At 42.0% G+C, this 15,308-nt stretch overlaps 1 protein-coding gene across 2 annotated transcripts in view; it reads right to left on the reverse strand.

The window, feature by feature from the left end:
- LOC118827207 (protein FAM214B) overlaps positions 1 to 12,674 on the reverse strand; it is a 38,660-nt gene extending 25,986 nt beyond the window's left edge. For both annotated transcript variants that reach the window (XM_036598483.1, XM_036598484.1), the window contains exon 1: positions 12,352 to 12,674. The gene's annotated coding sequence lies outside the window, so the exon portion shown is untranslated. The remainder of the gene's footprint in view (positions 1 to 12,351) is intronic.
- Positions 12,675 to 15,308: the final 2,634 nt, after the last annotated feature.

The following is a 15,308-nucleotide window of genomic DNA, read 5'->3' on the forward strand; positions in this document are numbered from 1 at the left end:
GTAGTTTCTCAGTTTTTGACATAATTTGAAAATGCCTGTTTTACATTGTGTGTAAATTTCACAATGAATTGAACAAAAGAAACGGCCCAAAATGTCTGGTCCCACCGACTTACATTAAAAGTAATATATACACACACACACACACACACACACACACACACACACACACATATACATATATATATATATATATATATATACACACACACACACACACACATATATACACATACATACACACACACACACATACATACATACACATATACATATATATATATATATACACACACACACATATATATAGGCTGTCAGCAAAAAACATACTCAACTTTAAATGTAAGTCAATGGAACCAGACTATTTTCCAAGTAATTTTGGATCATTTCTGTTGGTCTGTTCATCATGAAATTCTGATGCATCATGAAGGGCAGCTGCCTTTTTCAAATTCTGTCAAAAATGAAAAATGGACAAAAATAGGATACAAAGTTTTGTCCCGACAGCAGCAATATGTACTAACTATTTAATAAAATATCCAGAATGTATTACGCATGTGTAACTTATATGTAAAAATCTGAGGAAGCTCAAATAAAAGTTTCCCTCTTTGGTGTTTGTAAAAGCACTGCAGGACCAGACGGCCCCACTGAGTGTGTGCGATAGAGAGAGAGAGAAGGAGGGAGGGAGGGAGAGAGAGAAGGAGGGAGGGAGGGAGGGAGAGAGAGAAGGAGGGAGGGAGGGAGGGAGAGAGAGAGCAGGAGAGACGTATTGAATTGAATGTACATAACAGTCAATGTGTAAAACCATAGGAATGTAGAGTGTTCACTTCACCACAACTACAGCAGCAGAGGCTGAACCTCAGCACTGCTCGTCAGCCCATATCATCACACTGTACACAGAGGAACAGCTTCAGGCTCTGTGTGTGTGTGTCAGCGGCGGGGCTATGGTGGGGGCTGGGGGGGCATCCAGTATTTACTTTATCACACCCTCTGTTCTTTTTATAACAATACGTCTTTGGGTTATTTGGTTTATTTTTACATTCCTCTTCATATTTTCTATGATAGCAATAACTTATTATAGAAATAACCGAGATATTATGGGTTTACCTTTCCACCCTGAACCCCTCCATAACTTTGCCTCCATAAATGCTGTGTATCAATCCATATACTATTGTACTAAGTAGCGTGTTCAGTCCAGCATCTGCTGGCACTGAAGGCACTTTAACACATAGAACGCATGTCTCTGAGACTCAACTAGACATTCTAACGCCAGCACCAACAAGAAGCTCAAAACCAGACTGTCTGGTCCAGCACCAGCAGAGTGGAGCCCTCAGGGCCTTCAGAGAAGGCCAAACCATTTATACATGTGTTTTAGCTCATTTTTAGTCAATAGAATCGTTCTTGCATTTCAAACTCGTAATTCAAAAATATCCACATATCGCTGCTGTCGGAGGAAAACCTCGTATCTCCATTTTTGACGCTTTTCAGTTTTTGACATGATTTGAAAATACATGTTACCCTTAACATTGTATGCAAATTTCATGCTGAATTGACCAAAAGAAATGACCCAAAATGACCTCGAAAAATGTCTGGTTCCACTGACTTACATTAAAAGTAAAATATGTTTTTTCTTCTCCTGTAAAGTTACCATTTTGGAGATACGAGGTTTTCTTCCGACAACAGCGATATTTTTATATGAGGCCTCAGATAAAATTTGCTTCTGTAGTACAAATTTGTTAAAAATCTTTTCTTGGCCTGTCAGATCTTGACTTGACCCTGGCTAAGCAGCCTTTAACACAGTGTTAATGTAACTGCTGCACTATTTAAGGTGGACTGGAAAAATTCAAATAAGCTGCTGCTGAACAAGCAGCCGACTTCATCTCGGTCTGTGGTCTTCTGTCCGGCCTCCTCTGAAACACTATATGTGAGAGAGCGAGCGAGAGACAGACAGAGACACTGAGAGAGAGAGATTTTATCAGCAATTTCACAAACGTGTGAGAAGAGCTGCTGTTGAAATGTGTGAAATAGTTTACACACCGCCTCAACTTCCTCTGCCTGAGGTTTTGACAGCCTAAACATAGTGTATCCTAGGAGACGCTCTTCTTCCTGTATGGTACCAGCCAGAGCAACACTTATGGCCCCGCCCCATTTTGGTCGGCAAGGTTTTGGCCCCACCCACTCACGGTTTGAAAGCTTCTAGTTCCACCCACTGCCTACAGACCTCTGAAGTCGTGAAGTCATTATGCCCATATAAGGAAGTCCAGGCCTAAGCAGGTTCTCTCTATGGGAAAAATGTGTGGTGGTCTACCTGAGGTGTGGAATACAGGGAGTCCTGGGGGGGGGGGTCACATTTTTAAAAGAAGAACTGTTAAACTGTGAAACTAGCTGCTATGACAACCAAGTTAGCAGCCAGCTAATGGTGGATTACCCAGCTAACATGGGACCCCCCTAAACACCAGGGGGTATTTCACACACAAGGTCCACAGAAATGTTCTAAAGCGGACATGTTTCGCTGTACAGACTGTTCTTCCTCCAAACGCTGATTCTCTGGTCATTAAGGAGGAAATATGACTGTGGCTACATTCAGGCTAACACTGCTCTGCACTGAACTGACATCATAAGACTGACCTCACCAAAATAACCCATATAAACCCGCAGGCTCTGTCCAGTGTGGTAGTTTGGAGGCTGTGGCAGGTTGAGAAACTGGTGTTGGTATAAAACAGTGCTGTTATAAATATATAGACTTACTTTCCTGCAAAATGATTTCAGTGTGCAGGAGCGCTAGCTTGTTAAAAGCACGTATGTAGAATTATTTGTACTCTAAATGGTGCAAAACCTTCAGAATAAGCACTCAGGACAAAACGTATCAGCTTTGGAGCTTTTTAGTTAAACAATAGACACAAAAAGCCAAACAAATAGAGCCTGTAAACGTACATTACAATGATTTTATTCAATGTTTCACAAAACGATGCACCAAATCCCATTAAATATGACTAATTTCGCTGACATTGTAATGAAACAGGCTGTCGGTCAGGGTTCTTTAAGTACTGATGATACTTACAATATGCTTAGAAAAGCATACCATGACAAAATATCACAATAACAATAACATATCGCCATATTGCCCACCCCAACTCACAGTGATGGTATGTATGTATGTATGTATGTATGTATATTTACAGCTGATTTCAATTTTTCATTTATTGATTTATTTAACGCAAAGCAAGATTAGAGCGTTCCCACACAAACATAACCAAACGTTTAAATACAGTGACGGATCAGGGTCTCACGAGACCCCTGGGCACAAGTGTCTTCGGAGGCCCCCCCACCCCCAAACTCTTTGAAAACCAGTACATTTGAATCTATCGACCTATTCAGTCTTTAGTGCTTTTTGAAAGAGGCACAATACAGGACAGCCAATCAGAACAGAGCTCATTTGCATATTTCTTCAATGTCACAGAGGCAGAGTTTCAAAAACAGGCTGTTTAATTCTAAGAGATACAGAGAGGTTGGAAGACGGTCATGAATGAATTTTGCCTGACCACACGAACGACATGTGGACCTCAAGGAATAATATTAAATAGAAAAGTGTTATAAAGTTTTAATAAACCACTCATGTTTATGTGTGTTTGGAACAGTGGTGGACAAAAGTAATGTAACCGAAATTACTAATTCACAAATATAAATTTCTGCACGTTTTAGATGTCAAAGGGGATTTGAACTGGTTTAAACACAGTGGTCATGCTTAGGCTTGTATTTATCTAACTTTAGCATCAGTGGACTGTCCCTAGTCTTGGGGCCTGTGGTCTGAGGGCCACCGAGGCCCCTGGCACTCCGAGACCCCTGGTTAGTGGCTCATTGTTTAAACATGCAGGGTGATGTGACATCCTACATTAATATCATGTTAACTGTTCCAACACAGGTAAGGTTGGACATCAGCTGAAAGGCCTCAGTCTGAAGACATCAGGCCAAGCTGAGTGGACTCGGACATTCCCAATTCTGTTCTGTCCTACTCGTCTCGTGGCCAAATTAAAGATCACAGACACTACAAGCGCAACTTTTATCACTGTTTGTCCCAGCATCTCCTTCAGAGTTAGGGTCCGTCTCAAAATTACCGGAAGAATAGCTCTGTAGTAATTACAAAATAAAAGATAAAACAATCCCTCCCTACTGGATAACGAATTATTCTCAGGGTGCTCGAGGGTCTGGTCCTCGTCTCCTCTCCATCCAAAAACATGTGATCATAAGTGCGAGTTTGTGTCCAGATGTATTACACTGTCCTAATCTTAATATCCATTAATATCTGTATTATTATTGTCCACGTTATCTATAATTTCTTTTTCTTTATTTTATTTATGGATTTATTTATTTACTTTTGTTCTATTATTGTCTTTATTTTTCCTGTACTCATGGTAACCGTTCAGGGTGTGTATGTGGGATGTGGTGGGTGGGGCAGAACAGAAGGAAGGAGAAAAAAAGTAAAGCACACTGTTTATTGTTCATGTTCATCAGGCTCTTGTACTCCTTCCTAATAAAAAAACAGCTACTCCACCCACCAGTCACTCTGCATTCGACCGCTCACCCATGGCACTCCATATGTTTGACTCCGCCCACTGATGACTCTGCACATCTATGACTCCGCCAGATATGGCTCTGCATACAAAAAGACTCCGCCCATATATGGCTTCAACACACCTATGACTCCGCCCACTTCCGATCTCGCTACAAGCAGGGATCACTCAGGGGTCACTCAGCGGTCACCTACCTCACAAGTGAAACAAGTTGGAGAAGTCGCTGGTTCCTTGGAAACTAGAAGGCACACACAGAAGGTGACATAGGTCACCTTATTCACATATCCCTCTTTCAGTTAGTCTCTCTCTCCCTCTCCCCCCTCTCTCTCTGATCCATATCTGTCCCTGTGAGAGTGAGACAGTGAGCGAGTGACTGAGTGTCACCCACAATCACTATCAACACTGTTAAAGTCTTAATGATCTGTTCATTACTGAGAGAGAGAGAGAGAGAGAGAGAGAGAGAGAGAGAGACAAAGACAGAGAGACAGAGAGTGAGTGAGAGAGAGAGAGAGACAGAGAGAGAGAGTGAGTGTGAGAGAGAGAGAGAGACAGAGAGAGAGAGACACACACACACAGAGAGAGAGAGAGAGACAGAGAGAGAGAGACAGAGAGACAGAAACAGAGAGACAGAGAGTGATTGAGAGAGAGAGAGAGACAGAGAGAGAGAGAGAGAGACAGAGAGAGAGAGAGAGACAGAGAGAGAGAGAGAGAGAGAGACAGAGAGAGTCCTAATACAGTAGAAGAGTTAATGTGGTTAACATGGTGACTGTATGTTTTCATGCGTCAGTAAAACAACATCTGTAGATCCTCTCTGAGGAGGTTACAGATTACACACTAAAAATAGAACACACACACACACACTCACACACACACACACACACACACACTCACACACACTCACACACACACACACACACTTCCTAAACCGGTTTTGACTTCTCTGTGTGTGTCTGTGTGTGTATTTGTACATCCTGTATTTTACACATATACCCCATATTTATAATCCACATGAGACACAATACATATAGATACACCCACATATACATTTATATATACACAGAAACACATCATTCATATATATATATATGAATGATGTCTTTCTGGATATATATATATATATATAGACCCGACACTGTATAAAACGAACCTCTGTGTGTGGAGTGAATTGGGGGGGAGGTGATGAGATTAAGGATAGTCGCTCTACAGAGATTACCACACAACACTGATCAACGAGGGAGCGACCACCTCACCACTCTCTCTCACACACACACACACACACCCTCACACACACACAGACACACACACACCCTCACACACACACAGACACACACACACACCACACACACACACACACAGTCCAAGGGCAGCTCGAAGGCTTATGACTGTACGGGGGGATGTGAGGATTTTACTGCTGCATTCTTTACTGTTGGAGAGAGAGAGAGGGAGAGAGAGAGAGAGAGAGAGAGAGAGAGAGAGAGATAGAGAGAGAGAGACTTAGTGTCATATCCTCTTAAACTGAAATACTCATATTTTACACTAAGCATAAAGGAGAAATTACCGTTTCCTCAGGTTCGCTTAGCAGCTAGCTACAGCTAACATTAGCAAACTGACCATCGCTAAAATGCTCAGTTTCCTCCACACATTTTGAAATCCTCAGCTACACAGATACTCCCGGCCCGACGCCTGCTGCGAGTCGCCCTGGACAGCCTGAAATGATCATTTAAAAGTCAGAGGCGTCTGGTTTTTCACCCCACGTTGTACGTCTTTACATACATGTCACACACAGAGACTCTGGCTCGATGTTTATGACGACTATAGTAGATAATTCAGTCACATCCTCAGAAGACGCTGCTTCGCCAAGTTTAGACTGAGTTCTCTTTGATTCTCTTTCAGTCGTCAGATTCATCCTCTCGGGGAAGGGGGCTGAAGCACCTGCCTGTTGCTGCAGTTACACATTTCCACCAAAGAGGTAGCTGAAGTCACTGGTGTGACCAACTTTATTCTTAGGTAATTGTGAAAAAATAGAATATAAATGGATTAAATTACATATTTTAGTGGATATTCCATGATTGACAACATGTGGTTTGGTGCTCTGTAGCAGCCATTTATCTGTAACACCAGTGAGGATTTCTCTGTAATGTTACTCCAGTTAGATTTAGTGTAAAGTCCTACATTTTCTAAATGTTTATGTATCAGTATCGACTTCGACATTCACTGATATGTAAATATTAACATCACATTTTAATTTTAGTCCTGAACGCAGCGCTTGTGCACTACTGTTTGGAGAGCTGTAGAGTGAGCAGAGGCTGGAGAGAGAGAGAAAGAGAAAGAGAGAGAGAGAGAGAGAGAGAGAGAGAGAGAGAGAGAGAGGAGAGAGGAGAGGAGAGAGGAGAGAGAGAGAGACACTAAGGATAGTCATGAGCGACATACACACCAAGCCTATCATACAGATACTAAAATAAAAGTGATTATAACCTTCAAATAAACCCAGCAGTGGAAGCAGCTCATCACTGAGGACGAGCGGCCGCCGCCGCCTCTGGGTTCACGTCAACACGCTGGAGCCTCTGAAGGACACAGGGCCTTTTTCACCGTCTGCCAATCACAGACACCGGAGACAATACGGGTTAACTACGCTTAACGTTACCTTCTGAAGCTGAAACGCTTAATGCTAATGCTAAGTTATCTTCTGAAGTTGTGCTGTTTAACTAAAGCTCATAATTTCAGACCTTCAACTAAGAAAAACCAAAGCTGAAAAACCCAGTTTAGAGCAGCATGTAATCCACGGTCTAGTCTGGTGCTGTTTTAGCTCGTCACCCCTCATGGTCATGCTGGTTGACCAGCATACCAGCATCCGAAACACAACATAAGCTGGCTTTGCTGGTGACCAGCCATGCTGGTTTTTCTAGCAGGGAACGCCCCCTCAGCGGGAATCCCGACTCAGAAAGTCAACATAGAGTAGTAGAAGTACTTTAGATCAATACACAGGCACACTATACAACATACAGACACGCTAGTACAATATATCAATATACATGCACTGTATTCAATATACAGACACACTGGTACACCTACATTATTTATCATAACATTTGCTGTACTGAGAAAGTAAATTCATCATGGTAGTTAATGTTATCACTCACATCACTAACGTCAGCTTGTGGCCAACAAAACTCGCTTTATCGGCTGATGAACTACGTTTGGAGCAAGTCAGATTTTTCACTGAACTGCTGTAAAAGAATCTGAGGCATGGTGTGGTACCGACATTCACACACGTGAGCACGCATGCACACGCATGCACACGCATGCACACAAGCGCACTGCTAAAGACCTTATCTGTGGCCTCGGTCTGGAAGAGCAGGTTGTTTTGTGTCATGCAGCTAAAGAATGTGAGACAGACAGTAATTATGTCTCAAATTGCTCTAGACCAAAGCTCAGGAGCGTCTGAAGACCATATCAGCCACGGAGGACAACAGAGAGGAATGAAGTGGACCATCATCACTGCGTTAGAAACGGTTCCCTTATCACTGTTCACCATTGTGGAACACTATAGAACGCTATCATAAGGAAAAGAAATGCTTTCCTAATTACTATACCCTACGTTGGAGCCCTATAGAACACAATCATAAGGAAGAGAAATGGTTCCCAAATCACTATTTCCTAATTTGAGCACCATATACAACACTATTAATGCGATCAGAAATGGAACCTAATCACTGTCCCCTACATTGGAGCACTATATAAAACACTATTAATGGGATCAGAAATGGCCCCTAATCACTATTTCCTACACTGGAGCACTATAGAAAACACTACTAATGGGAACAGAAATGGTCCCTAATTGATTTTCCCTACATTGAAACACTAAATAAAACACTAGTAATGGGAACACAATCAGCCCCTAATCAATGTTCCCTACACTGGAGCACTAATACTATGTTTTGAGACCACTAGAATAATAGTGCACTATATAGTGAACAGAGAGCAGAAGAATAGCTGTGTTGTGTTTGACAAAAGCATCATAACTAAAGCCACAGGACATGCCTGGACATGCACCTAGACATCCAACCCAACATCAACCAAAAGATCCGTGTTGGCCTCCTTACCTTTTCCTGATGTTCTAATAAAAGCTGCGCTTGTTAGTTTAAGGTGTCATTACACACATATTACACTCCAGTTCAATACGGTTGATGATTCTGAGGAAAAGATTTGATTTTTGATACTTTATGTGTTGATCCGGCTCCTGAGTGGCACAGCTGTCCAAAGACCGGCCTTATTGCTGGTAGATCCTTAGTTTGAACCCTCGACTGCCGTCCACGGCCGGGAGGCCAAGGCCTTGTTTTGATACAGCTTTGTGCCCTCGCCAACTGTGACTCACTCACATTCAACCAGCTTTCAGCTGCAGTAGGTGGTGAGGAGACAGTGAGGTGCAGATTATTCAAATAGAAATTCCTCTGCTAGGTTAGCATCAGTGAGCTAATCAGTTAGCCATGCAAACTTTGCAATGCAAAATGTTTTTTTTTTTTTTCAAGACGTTTGAAGATAATGTACTTAAAACATGTATAATTGATTTGTCTGGCTATAAGCTTTGGTGTAGTGCTTTTATTTTTGTTGTTTTTAGCTGTGTTTTTAGCTTTCGCTTGGAAGCAGAGTAGAGTAAATGTTGCGTCAGCAGTCATTTATAACAGATGGAGTAGTCTGCAACCAAAAAAAGAAAAAAGAAAGGTGTAGTCATACACTACACCGCCTGGTTTGGCTCAAATAAATACATATTTTACTTTTAAATATGCAAAATTAGCACTTCTTTGTGATCTAAAGCAGCTACTCCTCAGCTATAACTGAGCTACGTGTCCATTTTCACCACCTCCAAAACTGAAATATCAACAAAAGGGTTACAGCAAATCGGACACAAAGCATTACCTACAACTATTTCAGCTTATTTCGACTTACTGATCAATGAACTGAGCAATGACAGTGAAGGACGGTAAATGAGAGAGGGGTAAAAGAGAGCGAAGGGCATTTCGGCCATGCAGTTTTACACAATTTCTCAGATTTGTTTGAGGAAAAAAGAAGATAAAAAACAACATTTTCCCACAGAGAGAGCATCCAAACGTCCCTACCATGATAACCGGCTAGAAAAACTCTAGCCAACCAGGCGTCCCAATTGAAACACACCAGAAAAGATACGCTAGTGCACTCCAGTAAGCTAAACTGGCTAACTAGCTTTGGTGCAGTGCCTTTGTGTTTGTTGTTTTTAGCTGTGTTTTTAGCCTTCGCTTGCTAGCTAGCAAGCTAGCAGAGTAGAGGGAATGTGAGGGAGCGAGGGGCATTTCGGCCATGCAGTTTTACATCCATTACTCAGATTTTTTTGAGGAGAAAATAAAATTAAAAACAACATTTTTCCACACAGAGAGCATCCAAACATCCCTACCATGATAACCGGCTAGAAAAACTCCAGCAGAAAAGATACGCTAGCGCACTCCAGTAAGCTAAACTGGCTAAATAGTGTTTAATAAGCAGGATGGGAAGAAATGGAGGCCTGTGTCTAAACAGTGTTTACATTCTGAACAGTCATAAGAAGAACCTTCAGGAAGAGTTTATGTTTTTGAGGGGCTTTCTATTGACCCATCACAGCAGTAGCGTAGAACTGTGGTCAATGTCTAGGTGACTAAAAGAAGAGTGTCAGATGAAAAATATGTCGTCTAAAAAATGTAGTTAAATTTGAATGACCCCTAATACCCTCCTGAAATAGACTTATGGGATATCTGGCCACCCTAATTATACTGCAAGCCATCCTCTCTGGACTTGTATCAAACCTTAAAGGGGAATTCCACCATCTTTCACCAACAAAACTGTACAAGTCAGTGATTGAGATGTAAATATTCAGAGTGGTTTGGTGTGAAATGGTTCAGATGTCTTTACAGTGGTGGTGATAGGAACCAGGGGTCGCCATGACTACAACACAAATATAGACATTTTATTTACTATCCAAAACCACCAGTGAACCTACACGAGTCTTCTGAGTTTATATGGAATGTTGATGATGGAAAATAGTGGAAAATCTGAAATAATCAGTTTTCTTTGGGGACTATTTTGCCTCACAACGTCCTGCATGTATCCCTCCACCGTGAATAGAGTTTAAGGCCAAAATCTTCCCAAAACTATTAAAAAACAGTGTCTCAGTCATCAGGCAGTGAATTCATAACCATTTCATGTAGTAACTTTCTGTGAGGGAGCTTTTAGAGGTGGACGTCTGGTTCCTATCACCACCACTGTGAACAATTCTGACTCTGTAAGTTTCTCTAGAACAGGGCGTTTCACATCAAACCACTCTGAACCACTCTGTTTACATCTTAAGCATTTAATTATACAGACATTCTGAAAAAAAGCAGAATTCCCCTTTAATATGCTTCCATCCATAGTGAACCCAATGCCCTCTCCTTGTCTCTCTCTCCCTGTGATGTAACTCAGGTAGTGATGTCTACAGCACTGCACTGCCATCCTGCACACCAGCAACATTACACAAGTCTGCAGGATGTGGGCAGGATGAACGTCTTCTCTCTGATCTCTAACTGAGCCTTCAGACAGCTGGCAGGTCACTCTATGCCGATTCATTGCCCAAACCTGAGCGTGCGTTCGCCCACTGACCAAACCCTCCGCCTGTGTCTGCATGTCTGTCTTTCTTTGTCTCTCTGTCTGTCTCATTGTCTGTCTCCCTCTCTCATCATTCCTGACAGTCTGTCTACCTCGCTCGCCCTCCCTGTCTGTAAATAAGCCTACGGTTATAGAGACAAAGATATATATACACTTACATAAATAACTACTGCAATGCTTTTCTGGTTAAACAGTCAAATGAACTGCACTGCATTCTGAGGCCACTTGCACCTGCATATTGAGGTTTCCATGCTTTACAGGCATAATATTGCTAATATTGATAACGCTGTCTGCTCATATCCAGTTCAGTCCAGGCCTGCTGGCGTCTCATATGCATGTACGTACTCTTTAAGCGAAGCCTTTCAGGCACTTTCTGGCTGCACCTTCTCATGCAAAAAGGAGACAATGCTGGATGTGGCTGAGCCGGCGCAAATCCCAGGCTCAATCCCAAACGGCTCCCCACTCCCTACATAGTGCACTGCACTGGCCATAAATTGATGGCTTCAGCATCCAAACTGTGCACCGTATGTCCAAGAAATACATTTCAGAATCCAGCTTGGTCTCCATACTATCATTCAGTGCACTATTTGGCTATAAAAGCCACATTCCTGTGGCTTACGTAGTGCACTATATAGGGAGTAGGGAGCCGTTTGAGATTGAGCCCCAGACAAAAGCCAGAGCCAAAACGCCCCCCTGCACCCTGAAGCACTGGAGTATGTTCTGCATGCTTTGTGCATTTGTGCATTGTGCATCCCCTGGACAGTCTGGTCAGTCCTACATACAATCCCTGCAGCTGGAACAAGTGTTCTTGGTCATTCAGTAAAAAAAGAGCCACCATCCAGCAACATGTGCAGAATACTAATCATCTAGTCATCATAGCACTTTGCAAGGAAGGGATTAGAGACTGGAAGGGTGTGCATGGGTGAGTAAGATCAGATCAGACCAGACAGCTCCTCCTGAAGGGTCATCACACTCAATCATGACAGACATCTCCACTTCTCAGCCTGATCTGACACTTCCATGAAGAATGTGGAACCAAATGTGCCACCATAGTGAAGTTATGGTCCAATAAGTAAGGACAAAAAAAACAGAAGCAGCACAAAAGGAAGGCACCAGCCCAGATTCTGCTACTCACCCAGGGTAAAGATGATGGCAAAGGGCTGGAGGAGGTCAGTCCACACAAATTTAGGCAAAACTGTCCAAGCTTTGAGGAGCACAAAGAGTTTTTAGGCTCTTATTTTGATCAGATGTGATCAGATCCGATCAGAACAATCGATATATCACCACAGCCGGCCTCGATTACGCTGCAGACGACGTCTCCTCGACTTAATCGGCCAAAAACTCAAGACCAGATCGAAAACTCGGCGGCAGAGCGCTGTTTTTCTGCCCTTTTGCCCCGCTGAGGCCTCCTTCTGCTGCCCCTTTCTCTCCTCTTCTGTCTCCGTTAAAGCGACGCTGGCCCTTTAAAAATCAACACTTCCGCGAACCGATGCGCTTCATTTAAATACAGGGCGGGGCCACCGCGCTGTCACTCACACCATTGGCTGCGCCAGCAGCTCTCACCACGCCTCGTTTATGAACGTCAGCACGCCAGTAATATATTCAGACAACCCTGGCGCGGATTGGCTGGGCTCGTATGACGTGGCCACGCCCAGTACACGTGCTGTTTGTCTCTTACGGAAGGGATGTGACGCGGCGAGGGTGTTTATTTATTAATTTATTTAGTTTAAGCATTTAATTAATAACTTATTTCGTTTATAATTTCGTTTATTTTAATAATGTAATTTATTTAATTAATATTTTAAATGTTTTATTTTTATTTGTTTAATTTAATGTTTTTATTTTTATTTTCAGTTTTAATTCAATTTATTTTATGTTTATTGTTTATTTTAACAGCTGTATTCCTTTAAAAGGAGCCACATTTAAGTCTATTAGGAAAACAGTAAATGTGATAATGTAAGTGCAATAAAAAACATAACCTAATCAAATATATAGCATTTATCATGTTTACTAGACTTTTATTGTAAAATAAAGTTAAAGACGAACCCAGGATACAGACTATATTAGATACAGCTGACATAATCTTGTGTTTTTGTGTGTGGAAATTACCTAAAAGACCTAAAACATTTACAGACAGGCCAGTAATGCGTTATGCAGGGGGATTTATCAGCGAGTGATTCCGTCTCTTAACTGTAAAATCAATAAAACTCCTCAGCATCTATTGGTAATGTCGTATGATGTAACTATTTGTAATATAATGTAATATCTGACTCACTGAACAGCCGTGATATTTATAGATCCACACTGTGGACCTCATAAAGACCCGGGCGCTGCCTCGTGTTGCCGCTAGACGGCGCCGTTTCCACACGAAAAATCCAGCCTTGCGCTTTTCTTTGAAGTGGACCGTACAGAGATCTGATAAATGGACACGTATATCACAAAGGCTCAGGCATTCCAAACAAATTTAAATATTAGACAAAAATAACACAAGTAAACACAAAATGCAGTTTATAAATGAAGGTCTTTATTATTAAGGGAAAAAAGAAATCCAACCTACAGAGCCCTGTGTGAAAAAGTGATTGACCCCCACCCCCAACCCCCGCCACACCCAGGCCTGATTACTGCCATACCTGTTCTCAATCAAGAAATCACTTAAATAGGACCTGCCTGACAAAGTGAAGTAGACCAAAAGATCCTCAGAAGCTAGACATCATGCTGCGATCCAAAGAAATTCTGGAGCAAATGAGAAACAAAGTAATTGAGATCTATCAGCCTAGAAAAGGTTATAAAGCCATTTCTAAAGCTTTGGGACTCCAGCGAACCACAGTGAGAGCCATTATCCACAAATGACCAAAATATGGAACAGTGGTGAACCTTCCTAGGAGTGGCCGGCCGACCAAAATTACCCCAACAGCGCAGCGACGACTCATCCAAGAGGTCACAAAAGACCCCACAACAACATCCAAAGAACTGCAGGCCTCACTTTCCTCAGTTAAGTGTTCATGACTCCACCATAAGAAAGAGACTGGGCAAAAATGGCCGGCATGGCAGAGTTCCAAGACGAAAACCACTGCTGAGCAAAAAGAACATAAAGGCTCGTCTCAGTTTTGCTAGAAAACATCTTGATGAATACTCTGTGGACTGATGAGACAAAAGTTGAACTTTTTGGAAGGTGTATGTCCCGTTACATCTGGCGTAGAAGTAACAGCATTTCAGAAAAGGAACATCATACCAACAGTAAAATATGGTGGTGGTAGTGTGATGGTCTGGGGCTGTTTTGCTGCTTCAGGACCTGTAAGACTTGCTGTGGTAAATGGAACCATGAATTCTGCTGTCTACCAAAAATCCTGAAGGAGAATGTCCGGCCATCTGTTCGTGACCTCAAGCTGAAGCGCACTTGGGTTCTGCAGCAGGACAATGATCCAAAGCACACCAGCAAGTCCACCTCTGAATGGCTTAAGAAAAACAAAATTAAGACTTTGGAGTGGCCTAGTCAAAGTCCTGACCTGAATCTGATTGAAATGCTGTGGCATGATCTTAAAAAGGCGGTTCATGCTCGGAAACCCTCCATTGTGGCTGAATTACAACAATTCTGCAAAGATGAGTGGCCAAAATTCCTCCACAGCGCTGTAAAAGACTCATTACCAGTTATCGCAAACGCTTCATTGCAGTTGTTGCTGCTAAGGGTGGCCCAACCAGCTATTAGGTTTAGGGGGCAATCACTTTTTCACACAGGGCCCTGTAGGTTTGGATTTCTTTTTCCCTTAATAATAAAGACCTTCATTTATAAACTGCATTTTGTGTTTACTTGTGTTATCTTTGTCTAATATTTAAATTTGTTTGGTGATCTGAAACATTTAAGTGTGACAAACATGCAAAAGAATAAGAAATCAGGAAGGGGGCAAACACTTTTTCACACAACTGTATGTTTACATGTGGCAAAAGTAAGTTGGATATGTGATTATACATCATACATTCGAAACCCATATATTGCCATATATCATATTTCCGTATGGGGAGTCTGAAAATGATTTTAAAAGAAAAAAAATTGTTAGGAATTTTATTTATTTAAAAAAACATTGAAAAACATGA

This window comes from Colossoma macropomum, unplaced genomic scaffold (genome assembly GCF_904425465.1).
Source record: "Colossoma macropomum unplaced genomic scaffold, Colossoma_macropomum, whole genome shotgun sequence".
Taxonomy (NCBI): domain Eukaryota; kingdom Metazoa; phylum Chordata; class Actinopteri; order Characiformes; family Serrasalmidae; genus Colossoma; species Colossoma macropomum.